Below are 14,869 nucleotides of genomic sequence, written 5' to 3' on the forward strand. Positions count from 1 at the left end.
AAACTTTCTGGTCATTCAACACACAAGAAGACTTCTGAGAGTGGGATCTGCCAGGACAATTCCGCATAAGAGTCCAATAGTCTGCCATCCTCTGTGCATCCCATCTTCCTTGGTATCTGGCTTCCATTGTTTTTATGTCTTGGTGAAATCTTTCACCTTGCTCTTTGCTTAGTAACCAAGGTTCTCTGGAAAGCGATCTAAATGACTGTGCAGATAATGGACTTGAACATTCATGTTATAATCAAGCCTGTTGAAATGAAAGAGCATATCCTCTACTAATTGTGTGTAGTTGTCTGCCTTCTTGTTGCTAAGAAAGATTTTCACAACCAGAACAAAAAAGCAAACGAGATGCTAGGAATTATTAAAAAGGGATGGTTAACAAGACTAAGAATGTTATAATGCCTCTGTATCGCTCCATGGTGTGACCTCACTTGGAGAATTGTGTTCAGTTCTGGTTTTCTTATATCAAAGATATAGTGGCGCTGGAAAAGGTTCAAAGAAGAGCAACCAAAATATGATTGAAGTTTACAAAATCATGAGTGGAGTGGATGGGTACAAGTGGATTGATTTTTCACCCCCCCCCCCAAGGTGAAGATAGTTGTGGCGGCCTTTTCTCCACTGGCAGGGGATCCAAGTCCATCTTTACCTGGACAACTGGTTGTTTCGAGCTCTGTCTTGTTTGGTGTGCAAAAGTGCAGTAGAGACGGTAGTGTCTCAGTTGCAGGCGTTGGGGAATGTCAACTTCAAAAAGAGCAACTTGATGCCCTCCCAGTCTTTGGAATATCTGGGGCTTCTCTTCGATACCAAGAAAGGTCCTGAGGCATGCAGACAGAAACTTCAACAGCAGATCAGAGCTCTCCTGGACTGTTTGGCTTCTATGACCTGGTTGTATCTTCAGATTCTGGGGTCCATGGCGGCCTCTTTGGAGGTAGTTCCCCTAGTCCTTTCTCTCTTGGTGGTCTTCACAGCATCATTCCCTTCAGATGCTGCTCCCCTGGACAGAGACAGCTCACAGCAGCCTGAGCTGGTGGCTTCAGGGGGAGGCTCTCCGTCAGGGCAGGCTTCTTTGGATATCGGAGTTTATGATGTATCATGATGGATGACAACCTGTCGGGTTGGGGTGCTTACTGTGGGGAATGATCCATTCAGGGGCAGTGGACTTGTCAGAAACATTTGTCGGTCAATTGTCTAGAACTCGGTTCAGTTTGACTGGCATTGCTTGCTCTCCATCCCATTCTAGTATGAAAAGCAGTTTGAGTCTTCTCTGACAACGCCACTGCGATGGCGTATATAAATTGTCAAGGGGGTTTGAGAAGTAGCTCCCTTGGGCTAAGAAGCTCACATGCTGTTTCGTTGAGTGGAAGCTCATCTGTCGCTCACAGTGGCTGGCATTGACAATGTTCAGGCAGATTTCCTCAGCCGACAGATTCTGGACCCAGGAGAATGGTCCTTCTCACAGAAGGCATGATCTTGTTTTACTATTGCTACAATAATCACAGTATTCATCTGCAGTGGTGCTCTACAGTTCCCTTTAATTGGAACATGTGGTTGACAGCATTGAGAAGGGTTAGAACTATTGACAACAGCGGAAAGAAGGGAAAGAATGACAGCGCTGAGGAGCATGAAAAAACTGAAATGGCAGCAGTGTTGCAGGGATATTGGTAGGGAATGCAATAAGTAGCACTACAGAGGTGGAAAAAGTGGCTTGGGGAAGAGCACTGGTAGCGTCTGCTAGAGCTGCCCGATTCAGGAAAAAAAATTTGATTCAATTCAGCCTATTGAATCGATTTTTCAATTCAATTTGATTTTCCTGCTCAATTGGGTGTTTTTTTTTTCCCAAGCATCCTGGTGGGTTTATTTTATAGCCTCTTCACCTCTTTTATGGCCTCTTTACCCCCTTTGCCCTCTTCTACCCACACTGGCACTGTGGTATAAACAAAAAATACTTTTCCTCTCTCTGTTAAATCTTAGCTCACGTTCGCGGTCTAACACCAGCTCTGGCAGGATACACATTTCAAATCTGACATATTGTAATCACAAAACAGAAAATAAAATCATTTTTCCTACTTTTGCAGAATCCTTGAGTGACCACCCCCCCGAGCACTCGCCCCCACCGCGCAGTAACGCAGCAGAATGAATTCATGGGCAGACAAGGCTGAAGCAGCCTGAAGTACCATATGTAGGGCTTGCTCGCGGTCAGCGGGGTTCGGATGGGAGAGAGGGTAGGATGGGGGTTTGGATGCTCAGGGGGGTGGGGCGGTGCTCGCTCAAGGGTTCTGCTGCTCAAGGGATGGGAGGTTAGGAGGAAAGATAAACTGCCGGCGAATCCTGGGACTAGAGCTTATTTTTGTGGTAGTGCTTATATTAAGACTTACCCCGAAAATCCTGCTAGAGCTTATTTTCGGGGACACATGGTATGTAAGTTAGTGCCCCTTTCCTTCCTTCCTATGTAAGTTAGTGCCCCCTTCCCACCCTCCTTCCTTCCTTCCTATGTAAGTTAGTGTCCCCTTCCCTCCCTCCCTGCTGCACCGAAGCCTGCCTACCTGCCGTAGATTCCTCCTCCTCTCCCCCCGGTCTGCTGCTCTTCGCAACTCCAGGAAGGTACGGTCAGTACCAGTGTGCAGCGAGTGCATGCCACTGGCTCACAATCCTTCCCCTGACGTCAATTCTGACGTTGGAGAGAAGGTCCGGGCCAGCAAAGCAGCGATTGGCTGGCCTGAACCTTCTCTCTGACGTCAGAGCTGACATTGGGGGAAGGCTTCTGGGCTGGTGGTGTGCAATCGCTGCACGCTGGCCCTTACCTTACTTTCTTGGAGTTGTGGTAAATGGGCAGGGAGCAGCCATGGCGGTGAGCAGGGAGCAGCAGCGGCGGTCAGCCCGCCTATCCCCAATGAGTAGTAAGAAACCCTGGGCCACTGAATAGGCTAGGCTGATTGAAAAACCCCAAACAAATCGATTCACCCGAACTGAATCGAATTGAATCGTGCATCAGGCAGCACTAGTGTCTGCTGATGGGGCTCTGAGGTAGATAATGATGGCCTTAGGAGGGACGGATAAATTACCAATATGCAGTAACTTGGTAGAAGGCAATGGGATTGCAAGTGCCAGGAGTAAGATTATCAGTTGACAACCAGATATTTTGTTAGCCTTTTGTCTCACAATGTATAATCAATGGCTTGTCTTTCTTATTACAGAAACTATATCCCCTGCCAAAGCCTCAAGGTGGAAGTGGAGATTGAAGAAACAGAACTCTCAGTTGAAGCAAGTAAGACTATCTTTTGTGAAGCAAGAGTCCCTGGGGTGGAGGAGGGACGGGAGGAGATGGTGCATTAATCTGGTGCATTAACTACACTATTATGTTGGCAGTGAGTTGAGCACCAGTTTTATATATTTACTCCTGGCAAAATTCTGTGCAAAAAAATTCAAAATTGTGCACACAAAATTAGTAAATTCTACAAAATTCTGCAAGTTTATTTGTCAAAATTTTAAACAATATTTTTGCTAATTGTCCATATTCCTTTTAAAACATTTAAAACAAAATGCTTTTCTTCTACCTTTGTTGTCTGGATGTTTTATTTTTCCATTGTATTGGTTCCAGTTTCTTTTTTCTGCATCCCTGTTGTCTGCTAATTCTCCTTCAAGTGGCTGCAGTCCATTTATCTTTTCTACTCTTATCTTGTCTATTCCCTCATTACACCTGCCTCAAACATATTAATCATTCCCTTTTAACTCTTTTCTGCTTCTGTCTTACTCTTCTCCTTTTTTTCACTTTTCAGCTACTTATCAAATTTTCATCTTCTTTCCCATTCTCCATTTCATTCTTTCCTCAACCCTCTCTTATATCTATCCTCTCATTCGTTTCCTTGCCACCCTCTCCTCCCCCTCAGGGTTCTACCATTCTCAGCGTCTTTCTTCTTCCCTCTCCACTCTCCATCACTCCTTTCTGCTTGTGGATCCAATATCTCTCTGTCCTTCCTTCCTGTAGATTACTGGTAGGTAGCATGTGGGAATAGCTGCTGCATCGTGTATTTGCACAGAATTCTGCCGGGAGTATAGATTGTACATATGTTTTTCTTTCATGTGATATTTGTGATACTGCTGTAAAGGCACTTTAAACAGGTCCCTATCTGTAGTAGATTGGGATTTGGTAGCTGGTGCCAACAGTAAACTCCACTATCTGTTGTAGCCTGCAACAAGGCTGTTCCTGTGCCTGTGCAGCTACTGACTCAGAGAGGACAATAATACCTTTTAGGAGACCATATTTCTTACAACACAACATAGTGCTTATCCATGTACGAATTGGTAAAGACACGAGGTTCAATCCTGTTGTGGTATTTATACAAATAACCTGCAGGAAGATACAGAAATTATCTCATTGACTATGGTACCATGGACTTGATTTTTTTTTTTTTTTTTACGTGAGATAAGGGCAAACGGCCCAAGAAAAATCTAGTAAAAATCTAATAAAGAAGCTTGAAAATTAAACCTTTAATTTCAGATTAAATAAAAACATAGAAAAATGAAGGCAAATAAAGACCATGTGGCCTGTCTGCCAAACCATGCCATCTACTCTCCCCTCCTCTCCCTTAGAGATCCAAGCTGTCCTGAATTCAGGTAAATTCATTGTCTCCACCACTTCCACTGGGAGGCTGTTTCAAGCATTCACCATCCTTTCTGAGAAAAAGTATTTTCTGAGGTTACTTCTAAATCTGTCATCTTTCACATTCATCCTATGCCCTCCCATTCCAGAGCTTTCTCTCAATTAAGATAGTTGCCTCATGCACATTTATGCCACATAGGTTTTTAAACATCTCTATTATCTTCCCTCTCTCACCTTTCCTCCAAAGACCTTGGGGCCATTTTTGAATCATCTCTTTCCTTCTTTTCACATATCCAACAGATTGCCAAAACCTGTCGTTTCTTTCTCTACAACGTCACTAAAATCTGGCCTTTTCTTTCTGAGCACTCCACTAAGACCCTCATTCACACTCTCATCACCTCTTGCTTAGACAACTGCAACTTGCTTTTCACAGATCTTCCACTAAATCATCTCTCTCACCTTCTAAGCAGATTGCATTTTGCTGCATGCCTCATCTTTTGCCAAGTGTCGTTATGCTCACATTACCCATGTCCTCAAGTCACTTAATTTGCTCCCTGTTCGTTTCTGAATATAGGTCAAACTCCTCTTATTGACCTACAGGTGTATTCACTCTGCAGCTCCTCAGTGTCTTTCCTGTCTCATATCTCCCTATACTCTTCCCCATAAACTGTTCATTGGGTAAGTCTCTTGCCTGTACCTTTCTCCTCTACTTCCGACTCCCAAATCAATTGCTTCTACTTTTGCTGCACCGTATGCCCAGAACAAACTGCCTGACTCGGTATATGAGGCTCCGTCTCTGGCAGTATTTAAATCCATACTAAAAGCACATTTTTTTTTTTTTGAAGCTGTTTTTAAGCCTTTACTCCAACACACGGGAAGTACTATTGGTAGGTGATATTAATATGCCGGATGTTGATTGGACTGTTCCAGCTGTGGGATTGTCTAGAAGCAAGGAGATCATGAAGACTAACTAACACTGTATGAAACATTTCAATCCTCTGAAGCAACCCGCTCTACTTTGTAACACCTCTGGACATGTCCAGAAATCCTCTTTTGTAATCCGCCTTGAACCGCAAGGTAATGGCGGAATAAAAATCAACCAGACATAGAAAAACACACCCCATTCACCCCCCCAATCAAAGAAGTTAAACGGAAACAAATATATGGTGGCCTCCTAGCCACTCAAGCAGCAAAAATAGATAACCAAATCTCCAATCTACTGATGATAACCCCAGACTACAAGATGTTCAGAAAAGAAATAAAAACTATACTCTTCAAGAAATCCCTAAAAAAGGCTTAATACCACCTTCTTCCCATCTTCTCCCTAACTCACCGATACTACTTGATTTATTCTTTACCTTCACAAGAAATGACCTCCTTCTATAACTCTTTTGTAATCCGCCTTGAACCAAAAGGTAATGGCGGAATAGAAATCTCTAATGTAATGTAATGTAATCTTGGATTTGCCACAGGAAGAATTGTTCCGGCAATAAGTAATGGAACCTACACGGGATAGAACTATTTTGGACTTGATGCTTACAACGGGGGAAGTGATCATTTAGCCTCTAGTGATCACAGAATGGTGAGGTTCAATATCAAAATGCAGGTTGAGAGGACTTACTCAAGATTGAAGGTTCTAGACTTAAAAGAACTAACTTTGTCAAGATGGGGGAAGACTTCAAGGAAGAGTTAGTTGGATGGGGACAGCTGAATGAAGTAGAAAAGCAGTGGGCGAAACTAAAAGATGCTGAGAAAAGAAAAAACCGGGACTTAAATTGCTTGTACGCAAATGCAAGGAGCCTAAAGTCTAAAATGGGAGAATTAGAAGTCATAGCCAAAAAAGGAAGACCTAGACATCATTGGAATAACGGAAACATGGTGGAACGAGGATAACCAATGGGACATAGTACTGCCAGGGTACAAACTCTATAGAAGAGACAGGACCCACAAGAAGGGTGGAGGAATAGCACTATACATAAAAGACACCATTCCCTCGTCCGGAGTGGATATAGAACCAAAGGCGGAAGGATTGGAGTCATTATGGGTTAAATTACCAGGAAAAAATGGCCTTGACATAAGATTGGGTCTATACTATCGTCCACCTGGACAAACGGAAGCAAACAACAAAGATCTGGCAGCAGAATTGAGGCGGGAAGGCAACAACAGGAACGTGACAGTAATGGGAGATTTTAACTACCCTGGGATAAACTGGAATATTGGAAACTCGAACTGTGCGAGGGAAACAGAATTCTTAGAGGCTGTGAGGGACTGCTTTATGGATCAGCTTGTCAAAGAACCAACAAGAGGAAATGCCACTCTTGACCTAATCCTCAATGGAATTGGGGGACCTGCAAAGGAAGTAGAAGTAGTAGGACCACTAGGAAACAGCGATCACAACATGATTTTGTACAAATTAGGAGTAGGTACAGCAAAAGGGAAGAGAACCACAGTGACAACGTTCAACTTCAAGAAAGGGAACTATGATGCTATGAGAGCAATGGTAAGGAAAAAACTCACAAATAGCTCAAGGAAAAGAGAAACTGTAGAGCAAGCCTGGTCTCTATTCAAGGGCACAGTGCAAGAAGCACAACATATGTACATCCCCAGATTTAGAAAAGGGTGCAAAAAAATCCGAACAAAAGACCCCGCATGGATAAACAATGAGGTGAAGAAAGCGATAGGAGACAAGAAAAATTCATTCCGGAAATGGAAAAAGGATCAAACTGGGGAAAACTGGAAGGAACACAGAAAACGCCAAAGAGAATGTCATCAAATGGTTAGGAGGGCGAAAAGAGAATACGAAGAGAGGCTGGCCAGGGAGGCAAAAAACTTCAAATCGCTCTTCAGATATGTTAAGGGGAAGCAACCGGCGAGGGAGGAAGTAGGACCGTTGGATGATGGAGACAAAAAGGGAGTGATAAAGGAACAAAAAGAGGTAGCCGACAGGTTAAACAAATTCTTCTTGTCAGTCTTCACAAGCGAGGACACATCCAGTGTACCAGAACCCGACGTGATCTTCCATGGTGATCAAGAAGAAAAACTGTCAACAATAGAGGTGAGCCATGAGGATGTCCTCCAACAGATTGATAGATTGAAAAGCGACAAATCACCAGGCCCGGATGGAATCCACCCTAGGGTACTAAAAGAACTAAGAAATGAGATAGCGGGAATACTCCAACGAGTTTGCAACCTATCCTTGAAAACTGGAGAGATCCCAGAGGACTGGAAGATAGCAAATGTTGCACCTATCTTTAAAAAGGGGTCAAGAGGAAACCCGAGAAACTACAGGCCGGTAAGTTTGACATCGGTTCCGGTCAAGATGGTAGAAGCACTGATAAAGGACAGTATCTGTGAGCACATCGAAAAAAATGGGCTGATGAAAGCAAGCCAACATGGCTTCTGCAAGGGAAGATCGTGCCAAACAAACTTACTGCACTTCTTTGAGGGGGTGAACAGCCAGTTGGACAAAGGGGAACCCGTAGACATCATTTACCTCGACTTCCAAAAGTCATTTGACAAGGTACCCCATGAGCGGCTACTTAGGAAGCTTTGGAACCACGGGGTGGAAGGGGACGTACTCAGATGGGTCAAACACTGGTTGGCAGGCAGAAGACAGAGGGTTGGAGTGAAGGGTCACTACTCGGGCTGGAGGAAGGTCACGAGCGGAGTTCCGCAGGGGTCTGTACTGGGACCGCTGCTGTTTAATGTATTTATTAATGACCTGGAAACGGGGACGAAATGTGAAGTTATAAAATTTGCGGATGACACTAAACTCTGTAGAAGGGTTAGAACTATGGAAGAGTGTGAGGACCTACAAAGGGACCTAAACAAACTGGAGGAGTGGGCGAATAAATGGCAGATGAACTTCAATGTAGGGAAATGTAAGGTCATGCATATAGGGAGAAAGAACCCGATGTTCAGCTACCAAATGGGGGGATTAGTATTAGAGGGAAGTAATCTTGAAAGAGATTTGGGTATACTGGTGGATACAACAATGAAGTCAGCGGCACAATGTGCAGCAGCCGCGAAGAAGGCAAACAGAATGTTGGGTATTATTAAGAAGGGTATTACGACCAGAACAAAAGAAGTCATCCTGCCGTTGTATCGGGCAATGGTGCGCCCGCACCTGGAGTACTGGGTTCAGTATTGGTCACCGCACCTTAAGAAGGATATGGCAATACTTCAGAGGGACCAGAGGAGAACTACACGAATGATTAAGGGCATGGAAAACTTACATACACTGAAAGATTGAAGAGGCTGGGGCTCTTCTCCCTGGAAAAGCGAAGACTCAGAGGAGACATGATAGAGACCTACAAGATCATGAAGGGCATAGAGAAAGTAGAGAGGGATAGATTCTTCAAACTTTCAAAACATATAAGAACAAGAGGGCACTCGGAAAAATTGGAAGGGGACAGATTCAAAACAAATGCTAGGAAGTTTTTCTTTATGCACTTCCAGAGGACGTAATAGGACAGAGTACGGTACTGGAGTTCAAGAAAGGATTGGACAATTTCCTGCTGGAAAAAGGGATAGAAGGGTATAGATAGGGAGCTACTGCGCAGATCCTGGACCTGTTGGGCCGCCGCGTGAGCGGACTGCTGGGCACGATGGACCTCAGGTCTGACCCAGTGGAGGCATTGCTTATGTTCTTATGCTATCCTAAAGGCAACAAATCTTTGTTAGGAAAGTACATAAAAGGAAAAGAAGGTTACTTTGGTTCTCAAATGCATTATCTGATAAGGTGAGAGAAAAAAAGGTTAATCTTTGTAGATTACAAAATGTCTCCGAAAGAGTAAGACAGACAAAAATATGTGGAAAAACTACGAGAAGTGGGAAAAGCTGTCAGAAAAGCAAAGGTGCAAATGGAAGAAAAGATAATAGATAAGGTAAAATTGGGGGACAAAATGTATGTAAGTGATAGGAAGAAGTGTCAAAATGGCATAATGAGACTCAAGGGTGAGGGGACAAATATGCAGAAACTGATAAGGATAAGGCCGAGCTGCTTAACAATTATTTCTGTTCTGTGTTCATGGATGAAAGACCGGGGGTAGGACCGCAAAAAATGAATGCAAATGGTAATGGATTTGTAGTAGACTGGGAAAGATTCTCAGAAGACTGTTTGTGAGGAACTAGCTAAATTAAAAGTAGACAAAGTGATGGGGCCTGATGGGATACATCTAAGGGTACTCAAGAAACTCTTGTGAGGTTCTGGTGGCTCTATTGTCTCATCTTTTTAATGCTTCCTTAGGAGTCCAATATGGTCCCGGAAGACTGGAGAAGAGCAGATATGGTCCATTTGCACAAAAGCAGAAGTAAGGAGGAGACTGAGAATTATAGACCGGTTAGTCTGTCCTTGGTAGTGAGTAAACAAATGAAAATGCTTCTTAAGCATAGGATAGTGAGATTTCTAGCATCGAATGGACTGCAGCACCCAAGGTAGCATGGTTTTATGAGAGGCAGGTCTTGTCAGACAAATCTGATTGATTTTCTTTGACTGGGTGATGAAACAGTTGGATATGGGAGAGGTGATAGATGTATTGTACTTGGACTTTAGCAAAGCTGTTGACACTGCCGTATAGGCAATTGATAAATAAACTAAATGCATGTGGTATGGTCCCCAAAGTGACAAACATGGAAGATTATGTCTATGAGGCACTGCAAAACCGGGACACAACGGACAGTGTGGAGGTAATGTGGTCGGCTCTGAAATCTACCTTGCAGGAAGCAATCAATCTCTACATGAAGACTGTGAATAAACGATGGAGAAAAAATAGACCCCCAATGGTTCTCCACGGAGATCTCAGAACTAGTTAAGCAGAAGAAAAGTGCATTTGTATCCTACAAACAACAGCCGGAAGGTAAAGAAGCTAAAAAAGCCTATCTGGTGAAATCTAGAACTGTTAAAACAGCAGTCAGGAAGAGAATATAGCTAGGCATGTAAACAAAGGGGATAAATCCTTTTTCAGGTATGTTAGCGACAGAAAAAGAAATACAGACGGGATTGTGCGCCTAAGGAAACCTGACGGTAACTATGTAGACTCAGACTCGGACAAAGCCGAACTACTCGATGGATACTTCTGCTCGGTCTTTACCTGTTAGGCGCCAGGATCCAGTCCGCAGCTGCAAACAAGGGAGTGCTCGGAGGACCTGTTCCGGGATTTTGAATTTACCGCTAGCAATGTATACCATGAGCTATCGAGGCTAAAAGTGAACAAAGCAATGGGGCCGGATAATCTGCACCCCAGAGTACTTCGGGAACTGAGAGATGTCCTGGCAGAACCGTTATCTGAGCTTTTCAGTCTTTTCCTAAACAAGGGAAAAGTCCTCTTGGACTGAAAAACTACTAATGTCATTCCGCTCCACAAAAAGGGATGCAGGTCAGAGACTGAAAATTATAGACCGGTGAGTCTCACATCAATAGTGTTTAAACTTATGGAAACGTTGATTAAAAACAGATTGGATACGATTCTGGATGACGAGAAGTTGAGGGACCCTCAGCAGCATGGGTTCACGAAGGAAAGGTCTTGTGAATCCAATCTGATAAGCTTCTTTGACTGGGTAACGAAACAACTGGACAGGGGGAAATCCCTGGATATCGTGTATTTAGACTTCAGTAAGACTTTTGATAGTGTCCCACACCATAGGCTATTAAACAAGATGAAAGCGATGGGATTAGGAGAAACTTTGACTGCATGGGTTAAAGACTGGCTCAGTGGTAGACTTCAGAGGGTGGTGGTAAATGGTACCCCCTCAGAAACGTCAGCTGTAACCAGTGGAGTGCCGCAGGGCTCAGTCTTGGGTCTGATACTGTTTAATATCTTTGTACGAGACCTACCTCAGAGACTTCGAGGTAAAATTACACTATTCGCCGATGACGCTAAGCTATGCAACGCGGTTGACAGCGCAACCGTTCCTGACACTATGAGGCAGGACCTACTTTTATTGGAACAATGGTCTAAAACTTGGCAACTGAGCTTTAATGCCAAAAAGTGTAAAGTTATGCACCTTGGTAGCGGTAACCCCAGCAGTACATACACCCTGAACGGGGAAACCTTAACAAGAACTGTCGAAGAATGGGACCTGGGTGTAATCATTAGCGAAGATATGAAGACGGCAACTAAGGTGGAGAAAGCTTCGGCCAAGGCTAGACGAATGCTGGGTTGCATCCGAAGAAATTTTGTCAGCCGAAAGCCTGAAGTTATAATGTCGTTGTACAGATGAGATCTCATCTGGAGTACTGTGTTCAGTTTTGGAGGCCACATTATTAAAAAGACGTGAAGAGAATGGAATCGGTCCAGCGAATGGCCACCAAGATGGTCTCAGGACTCAAGGATCTCCCTTATAAAGAGTGTCTAAGCAGGCTGCAGCTATATTCTCTCGAAGAACGCAGAGAGAGGGGAGACATGATAGAGAAGTTCAAATATCTTTCAGGCCGTATCGAGGTGGAGGAAGATATCCTTTTTCTTACGGGTCCCACGGCAACAAGAGGGCATCCGTTCAAACTCAAAGGTGGGATATTTCATGGTGACATCAGGAAGTACTTCTTTACCGAAAGTGTGGTTGATTATTGGAATGGCCTTCCACGTCAGGTAGTTGAGGCCAGCAATGTGCTCGACTTCAAGAAGCGATGGGATAAATGTGTGGGTTCACTTCGGGGAATTGCTTAGGGGAGTATTATTTTAAGGGGAGGGTTCTTTTGAGTGGGCAGACATGTTGGGCCGACGACCCTTTTTTGCATCATATTCTATGGTTTCTATGTTAAACTGGATTAAAAGCTGGTTAAGTGGAAGGAGACGAAGGGTAGTCATAAATGGAGTTTGCTCGGAGGATAAGGATGATATTAATGGAGTGCTGAAGGGATCTATCCTTGGGCTAGCTCTATTTAACGTCTTTGTAAGTGATATTACGGAAGGACGGTCTGGCAAAGTTTGTCTTTTTGTAGATACCAAGCTCTGTATCAGGGTAGACATTCCGGTGTGGATAACATGGGGCGGGATCTGGTAATTGGCAACTAAGATTTAATGCTAAAAAATGCAGGGTCATGCATGGCTGCAAAAATCCAGGAGAACAGTATAGTAAAGAAGGCAAAGTACTTTTGCGTGTGGAAGAAGAGTGGGATTTGGGGGTGATTGTGTCTGATAATCTCAGGATGACAAAGCAGGCAGAAAAAGCGATGGTTAAAGCTTAGGTGCATAAGAAGAGGACTGGACAATAGGAAAAGATGTAATAATACTGTTGTATAAGTTTTTAGTGAGGCCCCATTTGGAATATTGTGTGCAGTTTTGGAGACCCCCCCACCTTCAAAAAGAGATATATATTAAACTAGTGTTTTAGCCTGTTACATTTGTTACATGCCCCGCCTCTATCATGCCCGGATCCTGCCTCCCACTGATCCCAGTCCCACCATATCACCTTTCACCATTTCCTTTGTACCCTTTTGGCCCTCCTGACAGGGTCTTTACTTACCCGAGGCGGCAGCAGCAGTCCTGACGTACCAACCTTTCCTCCCTCAGTGCCCCAAAGCAGCAGTGGTCCTATCATTTCCATCTCTCCCTTTCCCCCTTTCACACCCTCTACCAACATTGCTTTCTGATTCTTCCTTTATCCAAGGCCCAAGTGCACTTCCACACACTTCCTAAAACTGCTCCTCATGGCCCTAAAACATGTTGGAAGGGAAGAGTAGATTCTCCTCCCTCACATAATCAAGCAGCATACATGCCTCCAACCCCTTCATTTTCCCCTGAAACTGATTAAGTCACCTCTGCAACCTCAAGGATTATTAAGCCATCAATCACAGCTGTCACAGACGTAACCTCCTGAAGATCAAATGCCCGCCCTTTATTTAGGGGATGGCGTGAGTCAAAATATCCAAGATGCAAAGCACATCAACTAATGAGCTTCATTTCGCCTCTTTGCCAGACATAAAGTGCCGCTGCTAAGCTATTCATGACATAAATCAGACAGATGAAGCCATCTTCCGCCGTGGCCTGCAGCCGCCGACAGCGGCCGCGGCCGACATCCGCCTCAGGGGATTCTCGCGCATGTGCACTCCTGCACACAGGTAGGAGTACGCATGCGCGCTTAGGGCTTTATTATATTAGATAAGGATGGAGTCGGTCCTGAGGGCTGCTTCAAAATTGGTTAGTGGTTGTCATAAATCATATGGGGCAGACTTAGAGACCTTAATATGTATAAAAATGATTAGAAACCCCATCCAAGCCGGGAGCCTTCCCATAAGCTAAGGAAGAAATAGTCTAAAGAGTTTCCTCAGCAGTAATTGGAGCTGACAATGCCTCAGATTCCTCCACCATCAAGCTAGGGAGATGAGCTTGAGCCAGATAGGCATCAATTCGGACTTGGGCCACCGAGTTTTCAGGGGTATAAAGCTTCCGATAAAAAGAAAGGAAAGCCTGAGCTATACTTGCAGGAGTATAACACGAGAACCATCCGCTACGTGCACTATTGTAACATTTCTCATGTTTCTCTTTTTTAATTTATATGCAAACAAGCGCCCATCCCTATTTCCATTCTTAAAATGTTTCTGCTCTGACAATTGCAACTCCTGAAGATCCCTACAGACCGTATCCATGTGAGCTAGTAAGGAGGTTGAAATAGGATTACGTTTGTGGGATTGTTCCAAAAAGAGCAATTGTTGTCGCAAAGCCTCCTGATGCCTACCCCGTTCTCTACGTCTATGTGCCTCAATAGAGATAATATGGCCCCGTAAAACAGCCTTAATACCTTCCCAAAAAATTGAATTGAATGTATTCCTGAAGACAGGTTTCTATTCAGGACACAATCACAGGATCCGCAAGCAAACTAACCAAAACCTCCAAAATTTTCTGCCAAAAGGAACTAAATGTTAGCACAAAACACAATGTACTGGCACATGATTAGACCACACCCTTAAGGCCACATGATCAGACCACACTTCGATGAGTATCCGGTATCTGGGAAAGCAAATCTTTACTAACTCCAAAAATCTATACGCGAATAAGAATTATGCACTTCAGAGTAATAAGTATAGTCTTTTGTGGTTGGATTAAAATGCTTCCAAGGGTCAATCAAATCCCATGCTGTAAAGGAGTGCAACTGCTTTCTATCAGACTTCCCATAGAGAATCGCTCTGGTCGAATTATCCCAGCCAATATCATAGGTGAGATTAAAATCTCCCATGATCAAATGACCATCCACCACCCCATGAGATCCAAAGATTCCAAAAAAACTTTCTGCACAGAATTTGGACCATAAATATTACAAAATGTATAA

The 14,869-nt window shown here is 43.9% G+C and overlaps 1 protein-coding gene across 2 annotated transcripts in view; it reads left to right on the forward strand.

Annotated features, from left to right (window-relative positions):
* SRCAP (Snf2 related CREBBP activator protein) overlaps nucleotides 1–14,869 on the forward strand; it is an 891,636-nt gene that overhangs the window by 86,291 nt on the left and 790,476 nt on the right. For both annotated transcript variants that reach the window (XM_033945009.1, XM_033945008.1), the window contains exon 2: nucleotides 3,195–3,265. The gene's annotated coding sequence lies outside the window, so the exon portion shown is untranslated. The remainder of the gene's footprint in view (nucleotides 1–3,194; nucleotides 3,266–14,869) is intronic.

This window comes from Geotrypetes seraphini, chromosome 5 (genome assembly GCF_902459505.1).
Source record: "Geotrypetes seraphini chromosome 5, aGeoSer1.1, whole genome shotgun sequence".
In the NCBI taxonomy this organism is placed as follows: Eukaryota; Metazoa; Chordata; class Amphibia; order Gymnophiona; family Dermophiidae; genus Geotrypetes; species Geotrypetes seraphini.